Source organism: Meriones unguiculatus, chromosome 1 (genome assembly GCF_030254825.1).
Source record: "Meriones unguiculatus strain TT.TT164.6M chromosome 1, Bangor_MerUng_6.1, whole genome shotgun sequence".
NCBI lineage: Eukaryota > Metazoa > Chordata > Mammalia > Rodentia > Muridae > Meriones > Meriones unguiculatus.
In genome coordinates, this window is record NC_083349.1 from 36369510 (window position 1) to 36384897 (window position 15388).

Sequence of the window (15388 nt, forward strand, 5' to 3'; positions counted from 1 at the left end):
CCTGGTTAGTTGGCTCTGTTGTTTTTCTTGTGGAGCTCCTGTCACTTCGTAGTCCTTTTCTCTTTCCTCCCACTATTCCCCAAGATTCCCTCTTACTTCTTCTTGTAAATGTTATTAGGCATATGATACTTAATTTGTTATTGCCATACTTTCATTTTAGATGATAGGTTTCAAACATATTACAAGTATATTTTTCATATTGACCATTTTCCCTCCCCCCATATATACTCTTGTGTTGTCACCTTTCCCCATCTATCATGTCCCTTATAGCAATTTTACATGTCTATATAAAATCTAGGCTCTCTAAATAAAGGTGTTATTTGTAAGACTAGAGGCTATTTATTTAATATAAAGGTCCGCAATTTTTGTCCATTTCCTTCAAATATTATAATTTTGGTCTTCCTTAGGGTAAACATCCATTAAACTTAAACAAAGGTTTTATAAAATCCATTCTTACCAGAAGTGTTTGCTGAATACATTGTGTTTTCACCAAAACACACAGACACAGAAACATACACACACAAACACACACCCACAGAAACACACATACATAGGGCATATTTGTAGAAAATCAAGTGGCTGTTACTGTGTGGTTTTATTTCTGGTTTTTATTTTGTTCTATTCAAGTTATCTATATTTTCTTATGTTTTTATGTCATAGTAAGACCTTAGATTTTTGTTACTGTGGCTCTGCTGTATAATTTAAGACCATGTGTCACTATATCTCCCACGAGCTGTTGCAATACCTCTAGCCCTCTTCTGTTCAGTATTTCTTTGGCTATTTGATATCTTTGGTTTTCATATAAATTTTAAGACGATATTATTTTATTATGTACTTATTTAGTCATTTATTTTTGTTGTGTTGGTTTATTGTATGAGAATTTCTTGCATGTATACAATGAAATATGACAAATCCACTTCCAATCTCATGTTTCCAATTCAGTTGGATTCCTGTCCAATCTTTAAATTTTCTCTTGCTATCTTTTTTTTATGCTCTTTTTTTGTTGTTTTCTTTTAAGCAGTCACTACATTTTGACTTAGACTGTATTGAACTGTCAATTATTTTTGAAAAAATAGCTACATTGTTTCCAGCTTCTATTGTCTTCATCAATTTATTTCTTCATAGTTTAAAACATTTTATTGTAAAGATCTTTCAAGTCTTTAGGTATATTTCTAGTTTTTTTTCCTGCCACAATGTAATACCTATTATAATATATAATACACAAAATATAAACATATATATTTTCCAAATTCCCCTACTATCATGTGTCTTCTTTGATTATGCACTGCAGTTAATTAGTGCTCCCTGAAGAAACATGAGTGCAGACTGTTGACCTGAGAAAATACAATGAATCAGTTACTCTACCACTCAAGAATAGGATTATCCTAATGCTACAGTCTTTACTTTCCATAACTCCTCCAGCATAGGTATGTTAAATCCTTCTCCCTATCCATGGTAAATATTGATTGGCTAATTCTTGTTTGTGCAGGTCTTGATCAAGTAGCTACTGCTTCAATTAGTTCACAGGTCCAACACTCATGTCATGTTCAGAAGAAAGCATTTTACAGCACTGTGTATTACTATATATATATATATATATATATATATATAGATGGCCATGTATTAATTATTTCCACGTCTTGCTCCACCGTGTACTGAAACTTGTAGAAATGAATCAATTTTCTGAGTTAGAGCTAAGAACTCATCAGTCCCTTGCTTTTAGCACATTGAGCTGTAGCCCACTACAAACAGAAGCATCTCTGAATAGAGCTGAAAGTACCAGTGATTTACAGGTATAAACTTCAATATTTAGAAGGTAGTTTGGCATCGCTTCAACTTAGCCATACAACAGCAATAATTTACCCACTAAAACCTTTGACCTCCATAGACATACACTTTGACCACGTTTACCTTACCAGGTCTGAGTTCTTTCTGTGGGGAAAGCCTCAAATGCAGTCAGAAAGTAGTTACTTCCAAATCCACCATGATCCCTACAACCCCGGACAAACTCTCGCTGGCAGGTGGGCATTGTGACTTTCAGCATTCACTGCCCGGAAACAATGCTTTTGTAATGATGAATATTGATATGCACTGCTATTGTGTTGATATCAATCTGTGATTTAAATACATTACTGTTGTTTTTTTGGGGGGGCATTGTTTTTCTCTTTCTGTAAAAAAGTGGTCCACTAATAGTTGGTGATAGTCTCTTGACAGATTATTCACTCAATCAATAGGAAGTACCTTTTTAATCTCATCTTCCTGATTTAGGTATTAGACCAAATTAATGTAGCTATACTTTTTCCACTTCCTAATTCCAGTTACTTCGAGCTCTCTTTACCAGCCTTTCACCTTTTGGCTGCATTGCCTTTACCAGTTAGACATTTGTCTTGTAGGGAAAATATGGATCAGCCCTGTTTTTAATCCAATCTTTGCTTTTATATTGGCAAACTGATATCATTAACATGCAGAATTATTACTGAAAAGCATGTATAAATTCCTGGATTTTTTATTTTATTGATTTTATAATGATCAGAAGTTTTCTAATCCTATTTTCTTTTTATCCATTGGTCTACTGATGCCTATTGTCTCCTATAACATTGTTGGTGGTGATTAGTCACTTCTTGTGCTGCTCTGTTGAGTTGCTGACAAAAGCAACTCAAGGAAAAGGGGTTTATTTTAGCTAAATATTTGAGGGAACGGTCCATTGTGGTTAGGAAATCAGAGTGGCAAGAACTTGAGGTAAAAACGTTGATCCACAGTCAAGGAACAGAGTGAGATATATGCTCCTGCTCAGTTTCCTGTTCTCCTCATTCAGCACAGCACTAGAGCCATGAGACTGACAAACCATAGCCACAGAGTGAGCTTCCTACCCATGAACCTAACTTAAGATTTATTTTAACCTAATTTATCTTCCACAGACATAACCAGAAGCTTATCAGTAGTGATTTGAAATCCTATCTAGTTTTTAGACAAAATTAAGCCTTATAATTCCACTCCTTGTCAACCTGACACACAAACACACCACTTTTAGCTACAACATTCCATTCTTTGTCATTAAGAGTCATCGCTGACTTCTCATAAAGCAAAGCAGGTTCATTCTAATTTCAGAAGACTCTATGGAGGTCTTTAACAATTTCAACATTGTTTGAAATTCCAAAGTGTCATTTGTCAGTCAACCTCTTAACTGAGATTGCCTATAAAAACCAAACAGCATCTGCTTTGATAGCCTGCCCTGCATATTATCTGAGACTTATGGCCAACTGTTGGGCAGAGTGCATGGATTCTTATGTAAGAAGTGGGAAATAGTAAGATCTGGAGAGGACAGGAACCCCACGAGGAGAGCAACAGAACCAGAAAATTTGAACACGGGGGTCTTCCCAGAGACTCATACTCCAACCAAGTACCATGCATGGAGATAACCTAGAACCCCTGCACAGATGTAGCCCATGGCAGTTTAGTGTCCAAATGGGTTACACAGTAATGGGAAGAGGGACTGCCTCTGACATAATCTGATTGTCCTGCTCTTTGATCACCTCCCCCTGAGGGGGGAGCAGCCTTACCAGGCCACAGAAGATGACAATGCAGCCACTCCTGATGTGATCTGATAGATTAAGATCAGAAGGAAGGGGGCTGGAGAGATGGCTCAGTGGTTAAGAGCATTGGCTGCTCTTCCAAAGGTCTTGAGTTCAATTCCCAGCAATCACATGGTGGCTCATAACCATCTATAATAAGATCCGAGGCCCTCTTTTGGTATACATTTATTAATAATAAATTTATTAATAATAAATTAAAAAAAAACTTAAAAAAAAAAGGGGCTAGAGAGATGGCTCAGAGGTTAAGAACACTGGCTGTTCTTCCAAAGGTTCTGAGTTCAATTCCCAGCAACCACATGGTGGCTCATAACCATCTGTAAAGAGATCTGGAGCGCTTTTCTGGTGTGTAGGCCTACATGCAGGAAGAGTACTGTATAAGTAATAAATAAATAAATCTTAAAAAAAAAAAGATCAGAAGGAAGGAGAGTCCCTTATCAGTGGACTAGGGGAGGGGCAGGTGTGAAGAAGGGGTGGGGAAGATGGGACTGGGAGTGGAGGAGGGAAGGGCTTATGGGGGGATACAAAGTGAATAAAGTGTAATCAATAAAATTAAAAAATTAAAAAAAAATAGCAACAAAAGTAATGCTCAGGTGCTGGAGACAGGCAAATCATTATGAGATAAAGACCACGCTGATGTAGATACTAAGTTCTAGATTGGCTGGAGATATGTACTAAAGAATCTGTCTTAAAAAAAAAGAATAAAAATGAAAAGGAAAGAAAAACTGAGTGAATGAATGAAAAGTAAATATAGAAAAGAAAAGGGAAACCAAAACCAAACAAAAACAAACCTTAGTCTTCCTTTCAACCTGACTAGCTTTGGGGAAATAAAAGAGCAAAATGGCATACTATTTATTAAAGGATTAGTTGCTACATATATTAATAGAGAAGATATAAGATACTCAGGGATTAGTATTAGAGCAATGCGCATAAAAAAGAAAGAAGTGATGAATTTACATAGAGGTGGGAAGCAGTGGAGAAGGCCAGACATAAAACATCTGCAATTGAAGGCTAAATGTAAAGAGCAGAAAAAAAATGAAATCTCACAACTGAAAACAATTGAGCATTGTAAAGTTAGGACTTGAAGAGGCCCAACTCGAGGATAATGTATGGTAACTGTTACTGTAGCATAAAAATAACTGCTGATCATAGATAAACAAGAGTGCATGGATGTGTTCAGCAAAATTACTGAAACTTAAAAATGTCAAAGTTTTAGCATATTCTCCATTTGCAGAGAAATCATTTGCTTTATTTTCAGACATGATTATATATTTATATAATTTTTTAACTTGTGTACTTAAAAATGTCACTTTTTCCTAGATACATTCATGATTCTTCCATTTGTACTTTGTGAGTTTGGCTTTGTTGCTTATTTTTCTTACATGAAATAATCAGATCTGAATTTAAAAGTTATGTCATTGTATAGAATAATACAACCTTTCAGTTACTTAAGGAACTGGCTTCTTCGTTAAAGATGGGTTTTACTATAAAAGTAGTATAATATGTCTTGAAACTTATTTATTTAAGTCTGTTATACAATGTTTGGGCCACACTGACCACTGTAGATCGCATAACCTATCAAAGAACTTTCTTGCTTTCTTGAACCTATGACTATGTTTTTACTGACATCACTCTTTTCACACACAGCTTTCTGCTGAGTCTGAATGCAGTGGTGATGCTAGTATGGACCAGTGTACACAGGGAACTGGACCCCTTTCACTGGGTACATTAATCGTGGCATTCTTTACTGTCTTAGATAAAACTTTTCCAGACATTGTTTTGGTCCAAGAGTCTCTCTGCTTACTCCTGTGACTTGACTCCCCTTCATGAGTGTTGGGTCTGTATCCTGAATCTTTCCTTTGTCTTTTTGCCTCCCATTGTTTTATCTTTAAAGAATATCTCCTGCACTTCTGATGCTGCCATGGCACCCTTTCTGCAGAGGACATATACTATACAACTCCAAGTCTTTTTCTTAGACAGAATGTTTTATAAGTGTGTGTGCATATGTGTGTGTTAACATGTGTGGATATTCACTTCACTAAAGACAAGACTTTGTTGAATTCTGTTTTTAAACAAAGGGTATTAGTGAAGGTGGCAGTAGCAATGCGGGTCTTCCCGCTGTTGCTGTGGGGGCCACGGCCGAGCACAGGACCTCGGCCTGAGGTGGTGGTGGGAAGCCCACCGCGGTTTGCTGCGACAGCATGGAGGGTGGCGGAGGAGGCAGCAACAAAACCACCAGCGGGTTAGCTGGCTTCTTCTGGCTTCTTCGGAGCAGGAGGAGCGGGTTACTCACACGCCGATTTGGCCGGCGTCCCGCTAACTTGTATGAACCCCCTGTCTCCATATTTAAATGTGGATCCACGCTATCTCATTCAGGATACTGATGAGTTTATTTTGCCAACTGGAGCTAATAAAACCCGCAGCAGATTTGAACTAGCTTTCTTTACCATTGGAGGATGTTGCATGACAAGAGCTGCTTTTGGGGCAATGAATGGTCTTCGTCTAGGACTGAAGGAAACCCAGAGCATGGCCTGGTCCAAACCAAGAAATGTACAGATTTTGAATATGGTGACTAGGCAAGGGGCACTGTGGGCTAATACTCTAGGTTCTCTGGCTTTGCTCTATAGTGCATTTGGTGTTATCATCGAGAAAACACGGGGTGCAGAAGATGACCTCAACTCAGTAGCAGCCGGAATGATGACGGGAATGTTGTATAAATGTACAGGTGGTCTTCAAGGAATATCACGCGGTGGCCTGGCCGGACTGACACTCACCAGTGTCTATGCACATGAAAGGTTCCCTGCTCCAACAGTTACTCTGAAGATTTTTGCCACCTTAGGAATGGGAAACACTTCAAGGTCATCCTGATCAATTAATAAGTCAGTCTGGAGTTGCTTCCTCTCTTGTACCTACAATTACTTTGAACAATTGGAGACTCTGATTTGCTGTGACAAAGATCATGGATGGTTAGCCTGGACTACACTACTGGCCCTTAAGTGAGTGGAAGCCAACCCCTTTGGTGGCTCACTGAGTATGTGTTTTCTTCTCCTTTGGAGATGAGCTTGCACCTGTTTTCTTTCCTGCCCCCAAACTGGAAAAACCACCTGCTCTCCAAATTCAGGCCGTAGTTATTTTCAACACTTATCACCATGTTTATTCATTTAAAAATCTAAAACTTATGTTGCCCTGTATTCCAAATAAAGGGTGAAAATAGAACCAAAAAAAAGGTATTAATTGATTACAACTTAATTATTTTATAAAGCTATGGGTTTGTACTTAAAAATAACAATTTCTTAAATATGTGTTTGAAAATGCAAATAACTTGAGCCTTAAATAATGAAGAAAGTACCATTTTAAATAAAATATGAACTTTGCCCGACAATGTCTACAATGGAGGATATAAGATGAAGTTCACCAATAACAGGACAAAGATACATCCAGGAGACGCAATGTCAGTATTCAGAGTTAAGGGCAACAAGAATACTCAATGTGCAATGAAATAGAGACATTTTTTAGCTCTATGCATGATGCAAAAAAAAAAAAAAACAAAAACAAATGTACATATGATTTTAAAGAGAATAAATGATGTAGATATTTAACATGTAACAACTTATACCCTACATGCTTCAAAATTAACTGAAATAAAGGAGAAAGAAGATGATCAACTGAGACACCTCACTGCTGGAGAATAGAAAAAGATTAAAGGACTGTAATTGTTTATGCTCATGGCTCTTGTGTGAAATATATTCAAAGAACTATGGGCAGAGCTATTTGGCTGAATTAGTAAAAAAAAAAAATCACAAGAGAAATTGTGCCTAAAAAGAGAAATTTACTTGTGTTTGAAGGTCGGAACTCAATAGAAACCAGCCAGGGAGGAAGATCCTGGGCAACTTCTGCCTGGGGATATTTGGGTGTCAGGAACCATCTCTTCTTCCCATGAGCAAATTATGATTTGTATAGGCATGTCCACATCCTAGTCTATTTCAGAACTCTTGAACTTGGTTTAGACATTAGATTCTAAAAAATAAAAAATATATTTAAAGGAATTTTGACAAAGCAATTGGCCAACAAATTCAGAATTCTTATGATTAGTAGAAATGGATCCAAAGTTCTCATGATTTTGCTTTCTAGCAATTTCAGAAAGAGAGATGGGAACACATGTATCTGGGCCTAGACAATTCTGTTAATGAAACAACAAGGGAACATAAAATGTGCTTTCAGATGTAGAGAGTCTATAGTGCCTCACTGAAGTTCCCAGTGATGCCAGGTATAAAGTTAGACAGCACAGTGGTTTTCACTAAACCTTGGACACCTACCAAGTGGTTTTATAGATTTCACAATAAAGCAAGTAGGTACTTGAAATGGAGGAAACTAGGGTTATGATAATTGTTTTTAAGATTTATTGCTAAAATTTATAAATAAATTATAAAAATATAAACAAATGCATGCATTTAATATTAAGTATTGAGGGTTTTTTGTCTGTTTGCTTTATTTGATATTTTGAATATTGACAAGATGTGCATAATTTCTTTTTGGCACTTTCCCAACTCTACAAAGAAAGGGCGTTTCTCAAGAAGCTTAGTTTATGTATTTGTACATTGAAATGCTTATTTAAGTTTTCTTGAATAAGCAAGCATGAATTTTGTTTAAGCATAAAACATTGGGATAAAACATAAAAACAATATCACACAGAGTTTTTCTCTAGCAGTTGACAGCAAGAGTCAATCTGTCTACTGAGATTTGGCAATTCCACAGAGACTGCTAATGTTTCCCTTCATTTAAACACTGACACTAGGTAGACACAGTTTAAATTGTAATTTTTTTTCATATAAAGGTTTCACACTAGCTTTACAATTGAGTACCGGGATTAGCAAAGGTTTAGGTGCCAATTTTCAGACTGCAACTAGAGTTTAATAGAACCAAGAAGCATGGATCAGTATTTTCCACAAACTAGTAACACTCTTTTGTGATTGAGTTTTCCAACTGATAGGGAGTGACTATTGTAGATAATGTTTCTGCATTCAAACCCATAAGAATTATTGTGAAAGCAAGCGGAACTCATGAGAGACCAGGGGGTTGCAATGGAAGAACCCTCACAGTGAAAGGAATCAAAGATTGTCTTTAGAACCCATGCTACCTGAGCAACCAGGTCAAAAACTCTTTCTCTAATGAAGATCCATCCATTACCATGACATGAGGGCTCTAGCTGTAGATCACTTTCATGGTCTCCAAAGAAGCTGAGCAGTTATCAGTAACATTCAAAAATCCACTGGAAAGTCATTCATTTCACTTTATGGTCCTAATTAGCCATTTGTATAGTTCTATAATTAAATATGTTCCTTTCTCATCAAGTTTTCACTTTAGTAATGATACCACTGTGCCACAAACAGGCCCCATGCTGCTGGGTTTGGGACTTATTCATAGCATTTAATTGGTCACCCAGTGGTTAGCCAATAACCCCTTCTATGGGAAGCAACACTCTGAATGCTGTTAATGGGCTGGAGGCACAGTGATTGCCTCCTGGTACCCAGCAGTACTGGGAATAAAGCAATTTCCTCCACTGTGTTGTGTGCCCAATAGCTAATCCTCTCCACTCCTGCAATGCACACTATTTGGTTATAAGTATTTGTGCTGGCTTACTTACCGCTGGGTTGTTAATAGGCAGTGATTCTTCAATGCTCCTTCAGTGAAGTTACAGTCTGCTTGCTGACTGCTAATTAAAACAAGTTTGCTCTCTAAGACTGCGACTAAAAGGTAGCAAGGTCATTGTATTTAATGCAGCAACCTTTTATTTAACCATGTTGATACATGACTCATAGGTCCACATTTTGAAAACTGACAGGTCTAGTACTAAATGCTTCAAACAGACTGAACTGAGTCACAGACAACTGTGTATTCTTTTGGGGTGAAATTGTTGAATAAGAATTCTTTGTTTTGACGACCCCGAGTAAAGTTGAAATGCAAGACTTCTGCAAGATTCTATCTGTTACATTTTACTTCTGTAAATAAAGAGTTAAAAGTTGACTTATTATGTAAAAAAATTAAATCTATGAAGGTTATACTCCTGTGCTTTCCATATGTGCTTTATGCATCCCACCGGCCATATATTTTATTTTGCTTATTTTTTGAGGTAAAAGGGCTCCAACTTAGAAAGTAAAACAATCAGTAGATGGCACTTGCTAACCATCTGCTTAGTATAGACAGAATGAAAGTCTTAGGAATTAGATTCTGGACAACAACATAAAATGTGGAGTTACTTGGACCAGGACAGACACAATCATATTCAACTGGTAGGATGTACATATGTTTTTAAGTCACATCTCATAAAGATTCTGAAAAATAATCTAACTCATTGAGTTGTAGATGTGTACATCTTCCTGAACATTCCCGGATTCACCTCCAAGTATGAAAGAGAATGGTGTTACATGCTATCTAAGGTGAAATGGTTCCTCTTTTTGCTTTAGACAGGTTTCAGAGAGATTGAAATGTCAAAGTGTATTATTGAAAAAGTTTCTACTTTGTTAAACACTGTTACACTAGAAAACAAAAATAATTATTTCTCTCAGTAATAAAAAAGACATAATCTAAAATTATTTATAATGCCAATAATTTATTTTTACAAATATTATGTTCATGCATATATGTAAAAATTTATTATGTGTATGTGTGTGTGTGAGCACATGTGTGCAGGTCAGAACACAGCCTCTGTGAATTGATTTTTTTCCTCTCATCATGCAAGTTCTGACCATCATCTTGGCAACTCAAGTTGCCAAGCTTGGGAACAGGCACCTTTACCTCTGGAGCCATCTTGTCTGACATCAGTGCTTTTCTTTATTGAAAGGTACGTGATTATCAATTCAGTGTCCTTGTTGTTACAAATCTCATCAGATTTTGTACGTGATTATGATTCTACACATTAGCTATAAACTTCCTGAAAAACAGAAGGGATAAATAATATTACTTAAAATGGCACCAAAAGCCAGACCTGGTGGCTGAGTCCTGTGAACTTATTCATAGGACTGGGGGAGAAGGATTGCACACTAATTTCTGCACTGAGAACTTAATGAATCATTGGCTCAAAATCTAAGGGTTAGGCAACTAGGCTACTTTCAGTTCCCACTACCAGGTCCCCCTACACACACACACACACACACACACACACACACACACACACATACACACACCATCCAAAATACTTAACTAAAGACTATAGAGGTAAATCAGTTCTACAATGAAAACTGCAAGATATCAGTGGAGAAAACTGAAGAACAAACAAAAGGCAGAAGATAACAATAAAGAAATAACACTTATTTTCATAGATCTGATAAATTCAAAGAGTCCATATACCTCAAAGTGAGCTAAAGATTTAGTAAAATCCCTATCAAAACCCTTAATTGAACTTTTTTGCAACAAAAGTAAAATTAGATTGCTACAAAGCATCAAGGAAAAAGGTTGAAAGCATCACACCTTTCAAGTTCAAAATACCTTCCAAAGCTACATTAGTCCAAACAGTGTGGTCCTCCCCATATGCTGGATAATATGTCCTGCCAAGATATGTATTTTTAAATCCTATGATCTATGTAGTAATGTTGTTGTTGAGGCCATTGGGAGGTTGTTAATTCTTGAATATTGTTCACATATAACTGGATTTATTTGCATTGTTTTCAAAAGTCCTCAGAAAAAAATATCCAGCCATTTTTAGTCAGGTGAAAAGACAAAAACTGTCAGGTATCTGTGAGTTAAGAAGTAACTCCTATAGATATTACATCTTCCCGTGCCTTGATTGAGGATTTGCTGGTGGAAGGTTATCAGTTCACAGAGCTATGAAAAACAAATGTTTACTTTTTAAACTACTTAATCTGTGGCACTTTTGGTATAGTAACCCTAATAGACTATGACAGTAGTGAGATAGAATATGAACATCTTCCAATGTAGAAGTACAAAGAGCCCAGAAATCAACATCTATGCACATTGTTAATCAGTCTTTGTGTACCAGGAGGTACAAGGACATAAAACAGAGACAGCTGATCCCTTCCACAAGGTATATTAACAAAGTAGATATGTACGTGCCAAAGACTGTAATGAGATCCTGACAACACCACACAGAAATCATCTCAGAATGGACTGAAACTTTAAATGTGAGATCTGGAAGCACAAAACTCCTTAAAGCACCGTAAAGTAAATATGGCAGCATTAAACTTAGCAGTGACTTCTTAGATGTGACACTAAAACAATGAGCAGCAGAAAGGAAGAATACAAGTGAGAGTGTACCAAATGAAAGTTCCAGGATTGCAACATCAGTCAATAGACTGAAAATGTACCAAGAAATGGGCATAGGGCTTTCGGACCATTTATCCTGCATGAGTCAATCTGAAGAGGATACCAAGACCTCCTACAACTAAATAGGAAATCCAAAACATCTGATTAGACACATACAAGACACAGGGACAAACAATGTTCCAAGAAGACACAGAAGTGGGCAATGGGTATATTGGAAAACACTATAATCACTCAGAAGATGAATAAAAATGATTAGCAACCTGAATTATTATTCCTCCTTTCAGGGCACTAAAATAAAATCAAAACAGAAGGTAGTGGGTATAGTTAAGGATATGGGGAATCTGAAGTTTCATTCACTATGGTAGTTACAAAATGGTACAAATTTTATGAGAACTCTATAATGAGATTCCTCAAAAAATTAAAACAAAAATTACCCTGAAATCCAAAAATTTCATCTTGGGAGACATACCCCAAAGAATCAGCTTAGGATTTTTGAGAAAGGGATAATATCTTCATGCTCAGTGAAGCAGTTATCACAATAACTAATGTATGGAAAGGTCTTAATGTTTATTGGTGACATATGTGGCATATCCATACAATGAAATATCATTCAACCTCCTCCTGCCAAAGAAAAAGCAGAAGTAAAATAGACCAATCACAGGATGAGTGCTGTTTGTTTCAAGTTACCTGTGGAATCTGAAGTACTGCAATTTTCTAGGTAGAAAGTTTAACACTGGTTGCCAGGGGCTGGGGTGGAAGAGAAATGGAGAGTTGTTGTCCTACCACTATAAGGTTTTAGTTCTGCAGAATAAATAAACTCTAGAGGTTACTGTACAATTGTGTGTGTGTGGCCAAGGTTATTGTGCTGTAAATTAAGAAGTCAAATCTCATTCTATTTTTCTTCTATGACACAAAAGATAATAAAATTAAAGATGAGCAATTGATTATAATTAGTTCAAATAGAGTAGAAGAGTATGCACACATGTACACATCAACAAATATTCAATCGTAGTGACGACCTCGAGACTAAGAAGCAACATCAAAACACCTTGAAAATGTGAATTTTCATCTGCTTTAACAAGCTATCTAACATGGCCAGGCTGTTTTCGCTCTTTGTTTGCTCATTTGGAAAATACCAGTGAACAAATAACACGAACAAATATTTACCATGTAGAACCATTTAACTAGAATTTTTGACTACTATGACATGCTACAAAGAGATTGAAAACAGTTTACTGGACAGACAATGAACAAAATGATCACAGGCAGTCTCTTATCCTGCCATTCTCTGTCTGAGTCATATTGAGCATATTCTCATCTTGGTTTCTTTTTAACATTAAAAAAGTAATAGTGTCAAATACAGTTGCAGGGACGATAATGGATGATGCTCAGAGTGTCTTCACCAGTTTCTAGAAGATTACAAAGGCTCAAATATTGGCTTCTCTCTTTTAGACTAGATGGTACCTGTCATTGAAGCAAAAAAAAAAAAAAAAAAAAAAAAAAAAAAAAAAAAAAAAACAAGAACAGGAGAGACATTTTCTATCATTACAGCAAAGAGTCTATCTTATTTTCTTCCTGCTTTAACCTTTGTTATACTCATTCATTCACTAAATAACTTTTATAAATTGGCTTACATGATAACAAGATACGCTATGATGGAAGCTGACAAAAAATGCAATGAACAGTATCTCTGTTCTTACTGACTTTAGAATATTTTGAAGTCATCGAACTAGAGAAAATTTGAAGAGAAGAAAGCTGGTACATGCAGATTGCTATAAATACAATCAAAAGCGTAATTAAAAAATAAGTAGACCCTGTGCTTTAGAGAAACAAAGAAATCTTCCTTTCAGCTTATTCAGGGATGAACTCCTGAAGATCTAAATTAGGAGCTGGCTGTAACTAGGGAGAGAGTAAATACTGAAGAAGAGATGACTTGTGTTTGAGCAAGTGGGAGAAATCAAGAAAATATTTGTCAGAAATATGTGGAAACATTTGAAAGACGTACAGCTTAACAAGTAGATAAAATACAAAGTGTGAACAAGGGAGTCATTATCATGAGGTGAGGGCAGTGCATTGTGAGAATCACGACAACTCTGCTGTAGGCTTTCCAGGCAAAATCACTGCTTTCCTTGATGGAAGCTTTGGATAAATGAAGAATCAGAAAACTGGGAAGAGGTAAAAACATAAGAATAGCTGGATGATGTTTAGCAGGCACAGGGAGCTTAATGGAAGTGTCCTTTGGGTAAGGAATAGGGAGCACTAGGAATCCAAGGGATGGCTTCCCCATCTCTAAGCTGTCACGCAAGTGGAAGTCTTCTAGGTAATATATCCTCAGAAAAAGTCTGCTCTACAGTTCTAGATTAAGATAAAGAAATATAGGAATATTTGTAGCTTTCAGAAACTTAGGACAAAACAGTTTGATGATGTCACAAAGTAGTATAGGGCATAGTATAAGAAGGTTTTTGAAGACCAAGGTGAAAGACCCAACATGACTGCAACTAGTCCCTTCTTTTCCCTCCTCTTCTCTGAACTGCATCTGCTAAAATGAGGTAGGACACATACTACTCTTAAGATCACTCTGCTACACTATGTCAGCCTACTTTGGCAGATTTGACAAGGAAAACTGATTTATGCTCTTGAATAAGACAGCTATATTCTATATTGTCTCTGCAGAATTTCACATGACAGAGGCCTCTAAACACCTCCATCAAATAACTAAACCCAGGGTAATCAACCATACAATAGCCAGAAAAAAGCATAGAGCACTCAGCGATACATCCAACCCAAAAAGATTCATTCTGCCAGTAATATAAATAAGCTTCGATTTTCCCCACTTTAGTCTTTCAACATGATTTCTAACATTTGCTTCTAGGCTGGTGATAGCATAAAAGCAAAATACACAAAGAAACTGTGCCTAGACTCTTGACCCAGAGAAACAAGGTAAATGTGCTCTAACTCTCTAGATATGTGATTTAAGTAGAAAATCAGATTTTTTTTCTTACTTTATTAGATAGAAAAGACTAAAGAGAATGGTTTAAAACCACTCAGAATTTTCTCCCTTGGAAAAGATTTTAAAATGGGATCTAGGACACACAGTGACATTCTGGTAGATTAAGAAACAATGTGTATATATTGTGTAATGAGTACCAATGTTCTTGACATGAAATACAAACTTTAAAAGTGAATTTGGATGTTCTTGGGGTGACATCAGTGGTAGAGCATTTTCCTAGCGTACATAAAGTATATTGACTCAACATCCAGAACTATAAAATAGGTAAGTAAAAAATAATTTACAAATCTACTACTGTAAGTCAGCTTACTTTTAGCATTCTCTTCTACACATATTTAATACGTTTATCATATGTAACTTGTGTTAAAATTTATAACTTATCATTGTTTATGTTTTCAGAGAGATCCCATTCTGGCATGAGTATATTTGATACTTTGTAGAGTCTTATGAAAGTAATGATAGTCACCAAGCCAGACACTTTGGGTTCTACTGGCCATAAATACAGATG

The 15388-nt window shown here is 36.4% G+C and overlaps 1 pseudogene; it reads left to right on the top strand.

The window, feature by feature from the left end:
• Positions 1-5776: 5776 nt before the first annotated feature.
• LOC110566000 (mitochondrial import inner membrane translocase subunit Tim23-like) lies at positions 5777-6810 on the top strand (annotated as a pseudogene).
• The last annotated feature ends 8578 nt before the right edge of the window (positions 6811-15388 follow it).